This window comes from Symphalangus syndactylus, chromosome 6, assembly GCF_028878055.3.
Source record: "Symphalangus syndactylus isolate Jambi chromosome 6, NHGRI_mSymSyn1-v2.1_pri, whole genome shotgun sequence".
Lineage (NCBI taxonomy): Eukaryota > Metazoa > Chordata > Mammalia > Primates > Hylobatidae > Symphalangus > Symphalangus syndactylus.
The window spans coordinates 33453953-33469965 of NC_072428.2; positions in this window are offsets into that span (position 1 = coordinate 33453953).

Below are 16013 nucleotides of genomic sequence, written 5' to 3' on the forward strand. Positions count from 1 at the left end.
CTCAGGTAATCCTTCTATCTCGGCCTCCCAAAATGTGGAGGTTACAAGCGTAAGCCGCCACACCTGGCCAACTTTTATACAATAAAACCTTTAAAAATTATATTGTTAAGTATATGTATTTATGAATGTTAAAATTATCCTTAAATATTATTTTAAAGTTAAATTTCTGCCAATACTGATGTAGACAATTTTTTCATTTTTCTTGTCTTTTATTTGTCCCTGTTGCTCACTTTATTCTGGGTCATTTTCAGACATAAACACACTCAACAGATGCCTAAATATGCTGTGTTAGTCACTCACAGAACATAAGACTTGGAAAATAAAAGCCTCATGTAACATCTCTATCACATCTATTACGTATAGAAATGACTTTGACCTTTCTCAAAACTGATATCCGGGGTTTCTACAAAGTCTGTCTGTTTGCGGTATTTGTTGTATGACTTATAGAGAATTGTTTTATATCATATCCATCTTCAGATGTGATTTATTTGATGATAATTTTTTTTGTATCTGGCTTCTATCTGAATGTGACCTTACTTTAGTTTAAAATAGCATTCCTAGCTATTAATGATTATTTTTTACAATACTTCTTGTATGAAATAGGTTTTCCATGAGACCATTTCCAAATAATTTATATTATATATAATCTTTCCTTATATAAATTTTAATTACATTTCTTATTCTTTGTGTATTTTAATCTTGTCTAGTGGTCATCTTGATAAAGCAGGAATCTATTTGAAGGAAACCATGCTCCAGACCGAAATATGTGGATTGTGAACATCAAGTGACATATCATGAATTGATCATCCACAAAATAAATGCAATACTCCACCATTTCAGGAAAATAAACACAGTGCAAGTATTTAATATCCAAGCTACAGGCTCTAGAATTTTATTAAATGCCATCTCTCACTACCATATTTTTCTTTCCTGTGGTAAACTTGAAATTTGCTGCTTTTCAACAAATAATAGGTAGGCTTTTGAAAAATATTATTCTCATGTTTAAATTTTTGCAAATGTTTTATGACATATTTAGATGTTTAGAAGTATGTTTTAATAATAGAACACCAGATTTCCTCTGCTATATATTTATAATGACTTCCGTTTAAACAAAATGTTTAAATACTTTAAACAGTCCTAGGAGACTGTTATTATAACTAACTCCTATATTATGTGTTGCTATTGCAGATAAGCCATAGTGTAACTAAAATTTCCATTTAAGGTAAAATTTGAATATTGAGTTAAAATTTTACTTTTATGTATGAAATAAATTATAATTATTGATGACTCTCTAAAATTCTTTAACTATAATACTTAAGTAATTTCTACTATGTAGATTGAATTATCACAATTATTTTAAAAATTAAATGATTACAAACTATTGGATTCACATGAACATTATATTTGGTAACCGATTTGCAATCTCTAAAATGCAATTTAAAGTGAGGTACAGAGACTTCTACTATTGGAAATGATGAAAGTACTATAATTATGCTTCCACAATAAGCAATTAGAAGATAGGACAAAATATTGAAAACAATGGTTTCCCAGAAATGGAACAAAACTGGGAAGGACTGTGACTTCTGAGACAAGAGAAATAAATGAGAGGAATCCTATAATCACCCATTTACTGCCTGGAGGAGCATTCCAGATCATCATCCAGGGAAAAGGATTATAAGTAGAGCACAGCAGTTATCCTGAGTTGAAGGTGAGTTGATGAACAGAAATAAAAATTCAGGGAGTCTGGGGAAGCTGGAAGTTGTAGGGAAGGGTTCCAAAGTAAGAACTATGCAAAGAACTTTGTAGACGTGCATATTGCTTATGTTGAGTCTTTGCTCATTGATAAGCTGCATGTGCACAGAATGAAACTGAAAAAGGTCACGTCTTTTTATTCTTTCTTTTCTCCACAATGCTAGGTAGTAAAGAACTGGTTAGCGATAAACTAAACAATCCTCAGCATTCACATCTCCAGAGGTAAATGCTTGAATTTTGGCCAGAGGCATGGAGAGTCCTTGTTGTTCAAACAGGGCATTTAGTAGAGAGACCATAAGAGTCATGTCTTAGTAGTAGTGGTAAATTACCTGTAGCATAAAGATGACTCTAGGCCTAGCCTAAGGATGCTTAAAAACTAGTTTGAAAAAATCAGACTTATCTGCAAGTAACTGCCCACCAGAATGAAGACTTCAAAATCCAGGTATTTAACATACACAATGTCTAGTATCCAATAATAAATTTCTAGGCATGCCAAAAAGCAGGAAAACGAAATACATGATTGGGAGAAGATAAAATCAATAGAAACAGACACAGAAATGAAAAAAAAAATAGAATTAGAAAAAATTAACTTAAACATCTATTACGAATATGTTAACTATGCTCAGTAATTGAAAAAAAACATGAACACAAAGAGAGGAATGAAAGATATTAAAAAGAAGTAAATGGAACTTTTAAAAAGACCAAAAATTCACTAAATTAAACTAATAGTATATTAAATACAAATAAAGAAGTCACTAAAATTGAAGATATAATAAATATAACTAGAAAAAACCAAGCTGAAGCAAAGATAAAAGAGTGGGAAAATGATTAGTGCTTCAATGACTTGTGAGACCATATCAACTGGTCTAACATACAAATAACTGGGTATGTCAGAATGAGTTGGGATAAGAATTTTAAAAACATTTTGTATTAGTCTGTTCTCACACTGCCAATAAAGATACAGCTGAGCCTGGGTAATTTATAAAGAAAAGAGGTTTAATGGACTCACAGTTCCACATGGCTGGGGAGGCCTCACAATCATGGCAGAAGATGAAGAAAGAGTAAAGGGACTTCTTACGTGGTGGCGGGTAAGGGAGAGCTTGTGCAGAGGAACTCCCATTTATAAAACCATCAGGTCTCATAAGACTTATTCACCACACTGAGAACAGCACAGGAAAGACTCCCCTCCATGGTTCAATTATCTCCCACTGGGGCCCTCCCATAATATGTGGGAATTACGAGAGCGACAATTCAAGATGAGATTGGGGTGGGGGTCACAAACTATATCGTTCTGCCCTTGGTCCCTCCCAAATCTTATGTCCTCACATTTCAAAACCAATTACACCTTCCTAACAGTCCCCAAAAGTCTAACTCATTTCACTATTAACCCAAAAGTCCACAGTCCAAAGTTCCATCTTAGACAAGGCAAATCCCTTCTGCCTAGGAGCCTGTAAAATCAAAAGCAATTTAGTTACTTTCTAGATACAATAAGGGTATAGGCATTGGGAAAGTACACCCATTCCAAATAGAAGAAATTGGACAAAACAAAGGGGCTAAAGGTTCAATGCAAGTCTGAAATCCAGAGCGGAAGTTAAATCTTAAAGCTCCAAAATGATCTTCATTGACTCCATGTCTCATATCCAGGTCAGGCTGATGCAAGAGGTGGGTTCTGATGGTCTTAGGCAGCTCCTCTCCTGTGGCTTTGCAGGGTACAGCCCCCTCCTGGCTGCTTTCACAAGGGGGTATTGTCTGCAGCTTTTTCAGCTGCACGGTGAAAGATGTGGATCTACCATTCTGGGGCCTGCAGGATGGTGGCCCTCTTCTAACAGCTCCACTAGGTAGTACCCCAGTGGGGACTCTGTGGGTGCTTGCACCCCACATTTCCCTTCCTCACTCCCCTAGCAGAAGTTCTCCATGAGGGCTCCATCCCTGCAGCAACCCTCTGTCTGGACCTCCGGGTATTTCCATACATTTCTGAAATCTAGGCAGAGGTTCCTAAACCTGAATTCTTGACTTGCACCCACAGGCCCAATACCACATGTAACCCACCAAGGCTTGGGGCTTGCACTCTCTGAAGCAATGACTTGAGCTCTATGTTGGCCCCTTTAAGCCACATCTGCAACACAGAGCACCAAATCCTGAGACTGCACGAAGCAGCAAGGCCCTGGACTTGGCCCACAAAACCATTTTTTTCCTCCTAGGTCTCCTGGCTTGTGATAGGTAGGGCTGCTGTGAAGACCTCTAACATATCCTGGAGACATGTTTCCCATTGTCTTGGCAATTAACATTTGGCTCCTTATTACTTATGTAAATTTCTCCAGCCGGCTTGAATTTCCCCTCAGAAAATGGTATTTTGTTTTCTATCTCATTGTCAGGCTGCAAATTTTCCAAACTCTTATGCTCTGCTTCTTCTTGAACGCTTTGCCACTTAGAAATTTATTCTACTCAGTACTCTAAATCATCTCTCTCAAATTCAAATTTCCACAAATCTCTAGGGCAGCGGCACAATGCTACAAGTCTCTTTGCATAGCAAGAGTGAGCTTTACTCTAGCTCTCAACAAGTTCCTCATTTCCATCTGAGACCACCTCAGCCTAGACCTTATAGTCCGTATCAACATCAGCATTTTGGTCACAGCCATTCCGCAAGTCTCTAGGAAGTTCTAAACTTTCCACATCTTCCTGTCTTCTTCTGAGACCTCCAAACTGTTCCAACTTCTGCCTGGTATCCAGTTCCAAAGTCACTTTTACATTTTCAGGTACCTATACAGCAGTACTCCACTCAACCAGCACCAATTTACTGTATTAGTCTGTTCTCACATTGCTAATAAACACATACCCGAGACTCTGTAATTTATAGAGAAAAGAGGTTTAATGGACTCACAGTTTCACATGGCCGGAAAGGCCTCACAATCATGGCAGAGATTAAGGAAGAGAAAAGGAACTTCTTTTTTTTCTTTTTTGAGATGGAGTCTCACTGCATTGCCCAGGCTGGAGTACAATGGCACCATCTCAGCTAACTACAATCTGCCTTCTGGGTTCAAGTAATTCTTGTGCCTTAGCCTCCCAAGTAGCTGGGACTATGGGCGTGTGCCACCATGCCTGTCTAATTTTTATACTTTTTTTTTTTTTTAGTAGAGATGGGGTTTCACCATGTTGGCCAGGCTGGTCTCGAACACCTGACCTCAAGTAATCCACCCACCTTGGCCTCCCAAGTGGTTACAAGTGTAAGCCACCTCCCATGGTGGTTACAAGTGTAAGCCACCTCCCATGGTGGTTACAAGTGTAAGCCACCATGCCTGACCCTACAAAGGGACTTCTTACATGGTGGCAGGCAGGAGATAGCTTGTGCAGGGGAACTCCCATTTGTAAAACCATCACATCTCCTGAGACTTATTCACTACCACGAGAACAGCACGGGAAAGACCCACCCCCATGACTCAATTACCTCCCACCAGCTTCCGTTCATGACGTGGGAATTATAGGAGCTACAATTCAAGATGAGATTTGGGTGGAGTCACAGCCAAAACATATCACATTTCTAAAACATTTCCAAATTTGATGAAAATGAACCCCACAGATCCAAAATGCTGTAAAGAACACTAAGCAAAACAAAGAATAAACCTGCTCAAATTACCTTGTCATAAAATTTCTCAAAAACATTGAAAAGAGAAAAGAAAGCAGCAGGGGAGGGGCCACCTTAAATGCTAAGAAACAAAGTGATAAAATATGAATCCCTCTCTGGCTGCCCATGAATTATGGCTGATGCCTTTTGCACTGATGTCCTCAGAGGAAGTGTCCTTCCAGATTGGGGAGCTTGTCCATGGAAATTGACTGGACTCCATGATGTGCCCTGAAGACACTGATGTAGCTCTGTTCACTACTGTCTCATAGATCTCAGCCTTACAGGTGGACAGAATATGAGTTACCATACCAGCAGCTGCAACTACTTGAGTCTTATTGGAGGTGAGGAAGCTGAAGTATGGGTAGGGCCAGTATTTTTTGTTTTTTTCCTTTTATTTCTAGCTGACACATAATTGTACATATTTATAGAATACAGAGTGGTATTTTGATACATGTGCAAAATATGTATTTTTCCATATTCTTGATTCTGTGGCACCTAGGTCTTTGTAGAGCCAGGAAGGGTTACCTTTTACAGGGTTACTTCTTAGAGACAGTAAACAATTTGCCTGTGAGCAAGCTTTGATATTCAAGCCACCAATCCTGAGTCCACACTCTCACCCACCTCCTTTTATCAAGCTCCTGCAATCTGGGACACTGTCCCTCCAGTTTAGTCACCCCAGGGTCAGAGACTAACAACTAGGGACCAACCTATAGAGACCTCACTGAAATTATACAAGTTATTCGAACTATTTAATATTCAACTTGTTTAACTTGCTTACTTTTCGTCTCCCATTTTTTTCCCAGGAAAACCACAATAGTCACCCTCTAGTCATCTCTCTGTCTGCCCATTCTGTCTCTGTGCTTCCCTGAGTGGCCCTTAACAGCATGACATGCCTATTAGTTCTTCACGACTGTGATGTGACTATAATAAAAGCATCTTCCTTCATGACAAACATTTTCATGTCTGCATGTCTTACCATACCTGATTAAACAAAATCCCAGGTATATCTTAAAACTGCTTCGTAAGATGAATTGGGGCATATTCCTTCTGCCTCTGTTTTCTGAAAATATTTGTATGAGATTGGTTTAATTTCTTAAATGTTTGGAAAAAACACCAGTGTACCCCTCTGGGACTGGAGAATTGCTTATAGAAAGATTTTTAATTACAAATTCATTTATATATATAAATAATATAGATATTTCTAATTATATATGTAAATATATATATTTCAATTATATATATATTTCAAATATATATTTGTTCAGATTTTCAATTTTGATCACTTCCGACATTTCTGCTAATGGTGATCTGTGTCTTTTCTTTTTGATCACTTCATCTAGAGTTTATTAATTGTATTGATCTTTAAAAATATAATTTAAAGCTGGGCACAGTGGCTCATGTCTGTAATCCCAGCACTTTGGGAGGCCAAGGCAGGCAGATCACGAGGTCAGGAGATTGAGACCACCCTGGCCAACATGGTGAAACCTCATCTCTACTAAAAATACAAAAAGTAGCTGGGCATGGTGGCACGTGCCTGTAATCCCAGCTACTCCTGAGGCTGAGGCAGGAGAATCGCTTGAACCAGGGAATGAGAGGTTGCAGTGAGCCAAGATTGTGCCACTGCATTCTAGCCTGGCGACAGAGCAAAACTCCATCTCAAATATATATATACATATATATATATAATTTAGAGTTTCATTTATTTCTTCTGTTGTTTCTAGTTCATTATTTCTAGTCACATTTTCATAGTTCCTTCTACTTAGCTTGGCTTAATTTACTCTTCTTTTCCTATTTTCATAATATACAACACAAGTTCAACTTTATATCTTTTTTTCTCATCGAGAAGAGCTATACATGTTCTTTTAAGCACATTTTAGCTGTATTCACAAATATAAAGTGCATTTTATACTGAATTTTTATTCATTACAAAGTATTTTCTAATTTCCATTGTGAGTTCTTCTTTGACCCATGCGTTATTCACATCCTTGTTTAATTTCCAAACGTTAGCAACTTTCCAGATATATCTGTGTGATTGATTTTTTCATTAACTTCATTTTGGCCAAAGAACATATTCTGTATAACTTTAATCCTTGAAATTTACTAAAACTTACTTTATGGCTCAGTAGATGGTCTGTTTTTGTGTTGCAAGGTGCACTTGAGACAGTATGTGTTCTGTTGACATTGAGTGAAATATTTTATAAATGTCAATTAGGTCAAATTCTATGATAATGTTAAGTCTTCTGTATTTTTACTTATTTTCTTTTCGTTGCATCAGCTTACAAGAGAGGAATGTTTATTTTCCAACTATAATGTAAATTTGTCTATTTGCTCTTTGAGTTCCGGAAGATTTTGCTGGATATATTTTGCTTTGTTATTGGGTGTATATATTTATGATTATTATGCCTTTGTGATAAACTGAGCTCTTTATTATAAGTGTTCATCTGTATACCTGATAATATGACTTATTCTGGACTATTATATGTTCTATTAATATAGCCATTTCACATTTTTTAAGGTTTATGTTTGCACAGTATTATTCCATCCTTTTATTTTTAACCTATAATTGTTCATACAGGCATACCTCATTTATTGTGCTTCACTTTATTGTGCCTAGCAGATATTGTTTTTGTTACAAATTGAAGGTCTGTGGGAACCTTGCATCAAGCAAGTCTATCAACACCATTTTCCCAAGAGCATGTGCTCACCTCTTGTCTCTGTGTCACATTCTGATAATTCTCACAATATTTCAAACTTTTTCATTATTATTATATTAGTTATGGTGACCTGCAATCAATGATATTTCATAATACTGTTATAAATATTTTCAGGTGCCATGAACCACACCCACATAAGATGATGAATTTAATCAATAAACGTATGTGTTGACTGCCCTACTGACCAGCCATTCCTCAATCTCCCTCTTTTCGCAACCTTCCTATTAACTGAGAGAAAACAATATTGAAATTAGGCCAATTAATATCCCTGCAATGGTTTCTAAGTATTCACATGAAATAAAAAGCTAATGTCTCACTTTAAATCAAAAATAAAAAAAATTATTAATCTTAGTGAGGAAGGCATTGTGAAAGATTACAAAGGTCAAAAGCTATGCCTTTTGCACCAAAGAATAAGCCAAGTTGTGAATGCAAAGGTTTTAAAGGAAATTAAAAGTGCTACTTCAGTGAAGACACAAATGATAAGAAAGTGAACCAGTCTTATTGCTGATACAGAAAATCTTTTAGTGGTCTGGATAGAAGATCAAACAAGCCACAATATTCCTTTACACCAAAGCCTATCCAGAGCAAGGTCCTAACTCATCAATTCTAAGAAAGCTAAGAGAGGTGAGGTAGCTGCAAAAGAAAAGTTTAAAGGTAGTAGAGGATGATTCATGAGGTTTAAGGAAAGGAGCTGCCTTCATAACATAAAATATCATGAAGATAGTGAAAGTAGGCGTCCAAAAATGTTATAGGTAGAGTCAGAGGACAGTAAACAACCTAAGCAGCCGAAAATGTCACTACATGCATCATCATATTCTTTGATCAGACTCACAATATGTTTACCGTCCTTATCCAGGGTCATTTGAACCTTATGATAAGTCTTATTTGAAGACTTTATGAACATTAAATCATAATCCAATAAATAGTCTGTCTTCTGGCCAATTTATCTCCATGGATATAACATCCTGAGAAGAGTATAAATCAAATGCAAGGAATGCCTGGTCCTCAGTGTCTAAATTGTTATAAACTTGTTAAAAGTAGACAAATCTATTTTTCCTACCACTTTTGTATTGCACCATATACTGGTATTTGGGAGAGAAAAGGAAGTTTTGTCACAGGAGAAGTCATATAATTCCACAGTTTTGTTTTTGTTTTTGTTTTTTGTCCCTTGGTGGGACTCCCTATGGCCAAGAGCCTTACGAGACTAAAGACATATAGCTAATTAATTGTTCTAAGCCATATAGGAATGGATGTGGACAGGCACTTGTTACTTCCTAAAATTATTATTTTAAGTAAAAAAGTCAACAACAAAACAAAACAAAACAAAAGTTAAAAGATGGACTTATTTTTAACTTCTATGTGTTGAGCTACTGTGAGCTTGGTTTTTGTTACAGACTTATAACAGTTAGCCTTATATACCAAACATAAGCATTGTTCTGAAAAATATAGGTACATAGATAGACAGACAGACAGATAGATAGATCTATATTTACAACTCACGATTGGTAGTATTATACCCAGGAGGCTTTGTTACAAAATATTTTTATCCTGTTAGTAAAGAATTTCCTTTCATTTCATAGTAAGCAGAAAATTTTTATGGTTGGAGTGGATGCAAAAGTGACACATAATACCTTAGAAGGCAACTAAACTTGTTTTACCTGCTGTTTAGGCATTTTTGTACCCCCTTTCTTGATTTGGAGGGTTTGACCTTAAGCTAATTTTTTCCCTGAAAGCCGGTCCTTACAATCTTATGCACTCACCTCTTCTGCAATAGTCCAGGCAGCTTGTATAGTTTTGGCAGCAGAATATTAGCAGTGAAACAGGTCCAGGCCCAGTGGGATGCCAAACGAGGGAGATTCATACCTCTGGTTTTCAAAATACCATGATTTTGGTTTCCTTGGATGTAAAACAAGGAGAGATAATTAACATTTATAGTTTGACAATTATAAGAGTAATTCATATATCAGAATAGAAAAAGGAACCTATTACATTAGGGTACCAACTAAAAATATGAAGAAAAATTATAACTTGGTGCTTTCTAGAGGATTCTTGTAGCCAAGAAATAATGATTCAATCTTTACTCAAAAAGTTAGGGCTGAAATCTAGTATTAAGTGTTCCGCTTTACCCTTGAAACATTTTTTTAGCTGCCCTTTTCATTAAACAAAAAATTATAGCAAGGCCAATTTGCGTGCAAGGTAAGTTTTAGGCTTGTTATGCTTGCCTGAATAGCTGCATAAAATGCAGCAAGAATTGATTGGCCATATAGACTCCTTTCAAGTTGGTTTTGCTGAAAGTTTACCTAAAAATAGAATATTTTAGTTTCAGTCTTGGTAAAATAACCAGTGTCTCCAATTGTTTGAAGAAAAAAAAAACTATAATTGAACTTATGCAAACAACTATATTGTCATAAAATTCAGTCTGCATTTTGGAGGACTCAGAAAGGTAAATGTGCTTACAAAAATGTACTTTACCCAAATAACTTAAAAGATTTTTTTTTTTTTTGACCCTTCTTTAACCAGAGCCGCAGCTTTTAAAACAAGTGTTTGTTTACCTGGGAAATGCCATTTACAAACCAAACAGCTCATGAGAACCATTAGGCACTGTAGAATTTAGCAGCTACTCACAATTAGTCCTAGAAAAGCGGCTCTCTGCTTATTAGGTAGCAAGATTTTGTGTAAGCCATTTTTATTTTATCATAGAACTCTTTTGGGAAACATTATTTCCGTTAGCATAGGGGTAGCTTCAGTTAATATTTCATAGCAAGGCAGTAAATGCCCTATCAAGTAGAAATTCTCTAGTTCGGTCATTGTCATTGAAAGGTACTCACAGTTTTTTCGATCAGCCCCGATAAAAGCTCCACATAAAGGGCTATGCAGCAGAGGAAAGCTTTACCCTATATTTTGTGGGCTTTCAGTGTGTTTAAATAACATTTTTTAATAAATAAATTTAATAAATGTTTAAATAACATTTCCTAAAGAGCCGATTTATATGTCTTCAGTTTTTATAGTACTAGAAAAGAGAAAAACAACCCCCAGTTAGATACAGTACCCTTTTTCATAGACTTTTTGGTAAAAGGGGGTTACAACTACCTTACATAAAGCTTGTTTAAACATCTTAAATTTTATAATTCTATTAAACTGTATGTTTTTATGTTCAGGTCTCAGGAACCCTTTTTTACCCCCAGACCGTTTTATCTTTTCTGGTGAAAAGGATTTGGTTTCCCAGCAGGGAGTTACATCTAGAAGACCTATGAGGGATCGCAGATTTGATAAGGCTTCTAAAATAGTCTTGTCATTCTGTCAGAGGAGCACCCACGTAAAAGGGGTCCCCTTAACCCCCAAATTTATCATGACCTAGGTAATAGGCATATTTGGCAGGAGGATATCCCAGTTATCATAAAGCTGGTCCAACATGGCTTGCATATGAAACATATTAACTGCTTCATCTGGGGTACCTCACTTGGTATTTTATAGGAAGAGTGGGGCAGTCCCCTTCTCAGGGCAAACAGACCTTACAATGGCATTATCTGGCCCACTAGGCAGGAATAAACATGAAACTACTTGATCAATAAATGCAAACAAAATGCTAACATTGCTGATATTATTTTACCAATAGTTTTAAAGTCATATTATTAAAGATTTTACTTAAGTCATGTGAACTTGAAAAAACATTTGACAAGCCTTTTTTTTTTAAGTCTCTGATTTAAGCACTTTTACCTATTTTTTAGCCAATTAATTAGAACTCTTTATATATATATTTTAGCAGTGAAACACTGTATGCATGACATAAATACATGGATATATGTAGGCATGCCCATAGAGGTACATTTTATAGATTCATAAAGACTTCCTTTTCCTTTTTTTTTCAATTCTAGACTTTCAAATTCTTGATAACATGTTGCACCACCCTAAGCAGTTTTCAGCTAAATAGACCTAAATTTGCATATTAAAGGAAACAACCCAGGTGACAATCAGATAGCGAAATTTACATAATAAGGCACAAAAAGTTTGGTACGCTAAAGGAAAATTAAAATGAATTTAACTGCCAATTAAACATAAAATTATAGAATTTATAAAGTCCTTCAAATACATACACACATATATACATACATACACGTACACACACAAAGATCCTATAGATTTACTTTAGTACTTTGGCCATGAGATGAATATAAATTCGCCAGTTTGCAAAAAAACGGTTAGATCCAAACAGTGGTTTTTTATCTCAGTATGAAAGTAACACCAGATTTAAAGCAGGCAGAAAATAGAGAAAGAGAACTTAGGAACTCTATAGTTTGCAGGTCGACCTTAGGGATCTTTTTCCTTAAAGTAAAATGTACACAAAGACCATATTACTTACATTTTACATAAACTCTGGAAAGTAGAGGTGCCACAAAACCTACGGTGTGCTCAAAAGGGGGTCATTCTCCCTTTTTTTTTTTTTTTTTTTTTCTATATTCTTAGTTAATTTCTTTCCTACTTTTTTTTTGAGAGAGAGTCTTGCTCTGTCTCCCAGGCTGGAGCACAGTGGCAGGATCTCGGCTCACTGCAAGCTCCGCCTCCCGGGTTCACGCCATTCTCCCGCCTCTGCCTCCCGAGTAGCTGGGACTACAGGCGCCCGCCACGACGCCCGGCTAATTTTTTGTATTTTTAGTAAAGACGGGGTTTCACCGTGTTAGCCAGGATGGTCTCGATTTCCTGACCTCGTGATCCACACGCCTCGGCCTCCCAAAGAGCTGGGATTACAGGCGTGAGCCATCGTGCCCGACCCCTACTTTTTTTTTTTTTTTTTTTTTTTTTTTTTTTTTAAGGAGGAACTGATGAGCTGTGGATGAAAATGACAGTTCAGCTCCTCGCTCAAATATGCACAGACAAGCCAAATTGAGATTAATTCTGAGAGAAAAGCAATTGAGGAGACCCTTTAGAAATGCATCTTTGAACTCGAATTGGGATCCTAAAGCAACAAATTCCTAAGAGAATAAAACAGCTCAGAATAAATCAAGGACTATCAACCAAAACAGGAGGTCCGAGGCTCAGGAGGACTTAACCAGTTCCACAGGAGGAGAAGCCCAAACTCCGTGAGGCTTCAATGGGCTCCAGCTGGTACCTTAGCGCTGGTTTTGGGATACTCCTTCGGGATCCAGAGTCTTCTCTGAGGCCCCGCGTGTTTGGGCACCATATTATTGTCGACAAAAAGAGTTGAACTCTGTAAAATTTTTGAAGAGATTTATTCTGAGCCAAATATGAGTGACCATGGCCCGTGACACAGCCCTCAGGAAGTCCTGAGAACCCGAGGTGGTTCGGCGCAGCTTGGTTTTATACATTTTACAGAGCATGAGACATCAAATACATTTAAGAAGTACATTGGTTTGGTCCAGAAAGGCAGAACGACTCAAAGCAGGAGTTTCCAGGCTATAGGCAAATTTAAACATTTTCTGGTTGACAATTGGTTGAGTTTGTCTGAAGACCAGGGATAGATAGAAAGGGAAAGTTCAGGTTAAGATAAAGATTGTGGAGACCAAAGTTCTTTTGAAGTCTTATAGTGGCTGCCCTTAGAGGCAACAGGTGACCAATGTTTCCTATTCAGATCTTAGTTAATCTCTTTAGGGTTGGGAGGGTCTGGAAGAAAAAGATCTAGGTATGTTAATAGAGATTCTTTACAGCTGCACATTTTCCCCCACAAAGAAACGCTTTGGAGGGTCATTTCAAAATATGGCAAAGAAACATGTTTTTGGGTAACATATTTTGATTTTCCTCTTTGTCTTGTAATGTTATGACAGAGTTAGGTTGGAAAGTAAATCATGATATATAGGGTTAAATAAAATCCATCTGATGAGAATTTATGATTTGTAGGGCATGACTCCCTAGACCCCTTAGATAGGGATTTGGGCAAGATAAAAAAAATCAGAGTTTAGTCCTCATTTCCATACATGTAAAATAAAAGTTATTCCATTTTTAGGTAGTCGAGACAAAAAAAACTTCACACAAATAACTGCATACAAATATTCACGGAGCTTTGTTCATAATGCCCTGAAAAGGCTCAAAGGAGCCCATACATCCATGAATAGGTAAATTGACTTTTTGGTGGTTTTGGGGGGTTGTTATTGTTTGTTCGTTTGTTTTGAGATGGGGTCTCACTCCGTTGCCCAGGCTGGAGTGCAGTGGTGCAATCATGGTTCACTCCAGCCTCGACTTCCTTGGGCTCATGTGTTTCTCCCACCTCAGCCTTCCCAGTCACTGGGACTACAGGCACACACCACCGTGCTCAGCTATTTTTTGTATGTTTTGTAGAGATGGGGTCTCCCCATGTTGCCCAGGCTGGTCTCAACCTCCTGGGCTCGAGTGATCCTACCTCTTCAGCCTCCTCAGTAGCTGATACTACAGGCAAGAGCCACTGTGCCCCCTGGTAAATTAACTTTTTAAATGTAGCATACGTATAACAATGTAATATTAAGAAACAGACACGCAATAACACGGATGAATTTCAGAAACGTTATGTAGAAGGAGCAGAGCCAGACAAAAGAAGCACTTACGATATATTTCCACTTCTATGAAATTTTAGAAGAAGTGTAGTTAATTAATAGAGACAGAAAGCAAATCAATATTTGTCTTGGGCTAGAGGTCACTGGGGGGTTGGTTGGAAAGTGGCACAAGGTAACCTTTTAGACTAATGGAAATATTGTATACCTTCTTATGGTGTTTACAAGAGCACATATAATTGTCAAAAACTCAACTAATATCAAAGGCAATTTGCACCTGACAGAGTTAAACAGGAACAAAATACTTTAAGACCACTGTAATAGGGCACAGAAAGAGGGCTCAATGCCACTGAAAAAAAAAAAGCAGGAGAGATTTTAAGCACAGAGGTCCCTAAGTGGAAAAGTACTGTATGTTGGTCAATAGGGTTAAACCATCTGTGTTTGCTGATTGGTGCTTAGAGAAGTCAGGCTCCTACTCTCCCACAGAGATTAGGAGAAAAGAACAGGTTCTACCTTTCTTAATTATTGCATTTCAAAGAGATGGCACCCAGGTTTTTCAGAAAGATGGTTCTGCATTGTAGAACTGATAAGAGGCCAGAAGATTTACATCTTAAAGGAGCAGAGAAAATGTACACTTTGCAAGTTTTTTTAAAGTGAATGGTCTAAAAATAGGGAGGTCAGAGGCCAACAATCTGGAAGAACCCTGTCTAAAGGTTAGTCAGGCAGCAGGAAACATTAGGCCATCTTGGTCAGTGACTGTATCTGCACTGTTTTTTTCTATACGTAATACCTATGATAAAGTTTAATTTATAAATTAGGTTCAGTAACAAATTAACAACAACTAATAATTAAACAATTATAACAATATGCCATTATCACTAATCTTGCACTTTGGGTCATTAATATGTAAAATAAGGGTTACTTGAACACCAGCACCATAATACCAACAGTTAATGTGACAACTGAGATAGCTACTAAGTGACTAATGGGCGGGTGGCTTAGACACTGTGGATACCCTGGACAAAGGGATGATTCACATCATTCACATCCTGGGTGTGATGGATTAGGACAGCCTAAGATTTGATCAGATACTTAGAAGGCAATCAATTTATAATTTATAAATTATTTCTGGAATTTTCCATTTAATATTTTTGGAGCTCAGTTGACCATGCAGTTGACAATATATGCAAAACATAGATTGTATATTTCATTTATGTAAAACTTAAAGATTATAGTGATATTAATGTTGAATAAATAAACTGAAACTTTATCAAAACCAGGATGGAAAGCACTACTGTACACCTAAAGTAGATGTGTTAATTGTGTTTTATATCTCAATAATGTTTATTAAAAATCAATAAACCATGGAAAGTGTTGGGGAAATAATTATGTTATGGAAAGTGTTTCGATAATAACTAAAAACAAAATCTGCCAATGCAGGAAACT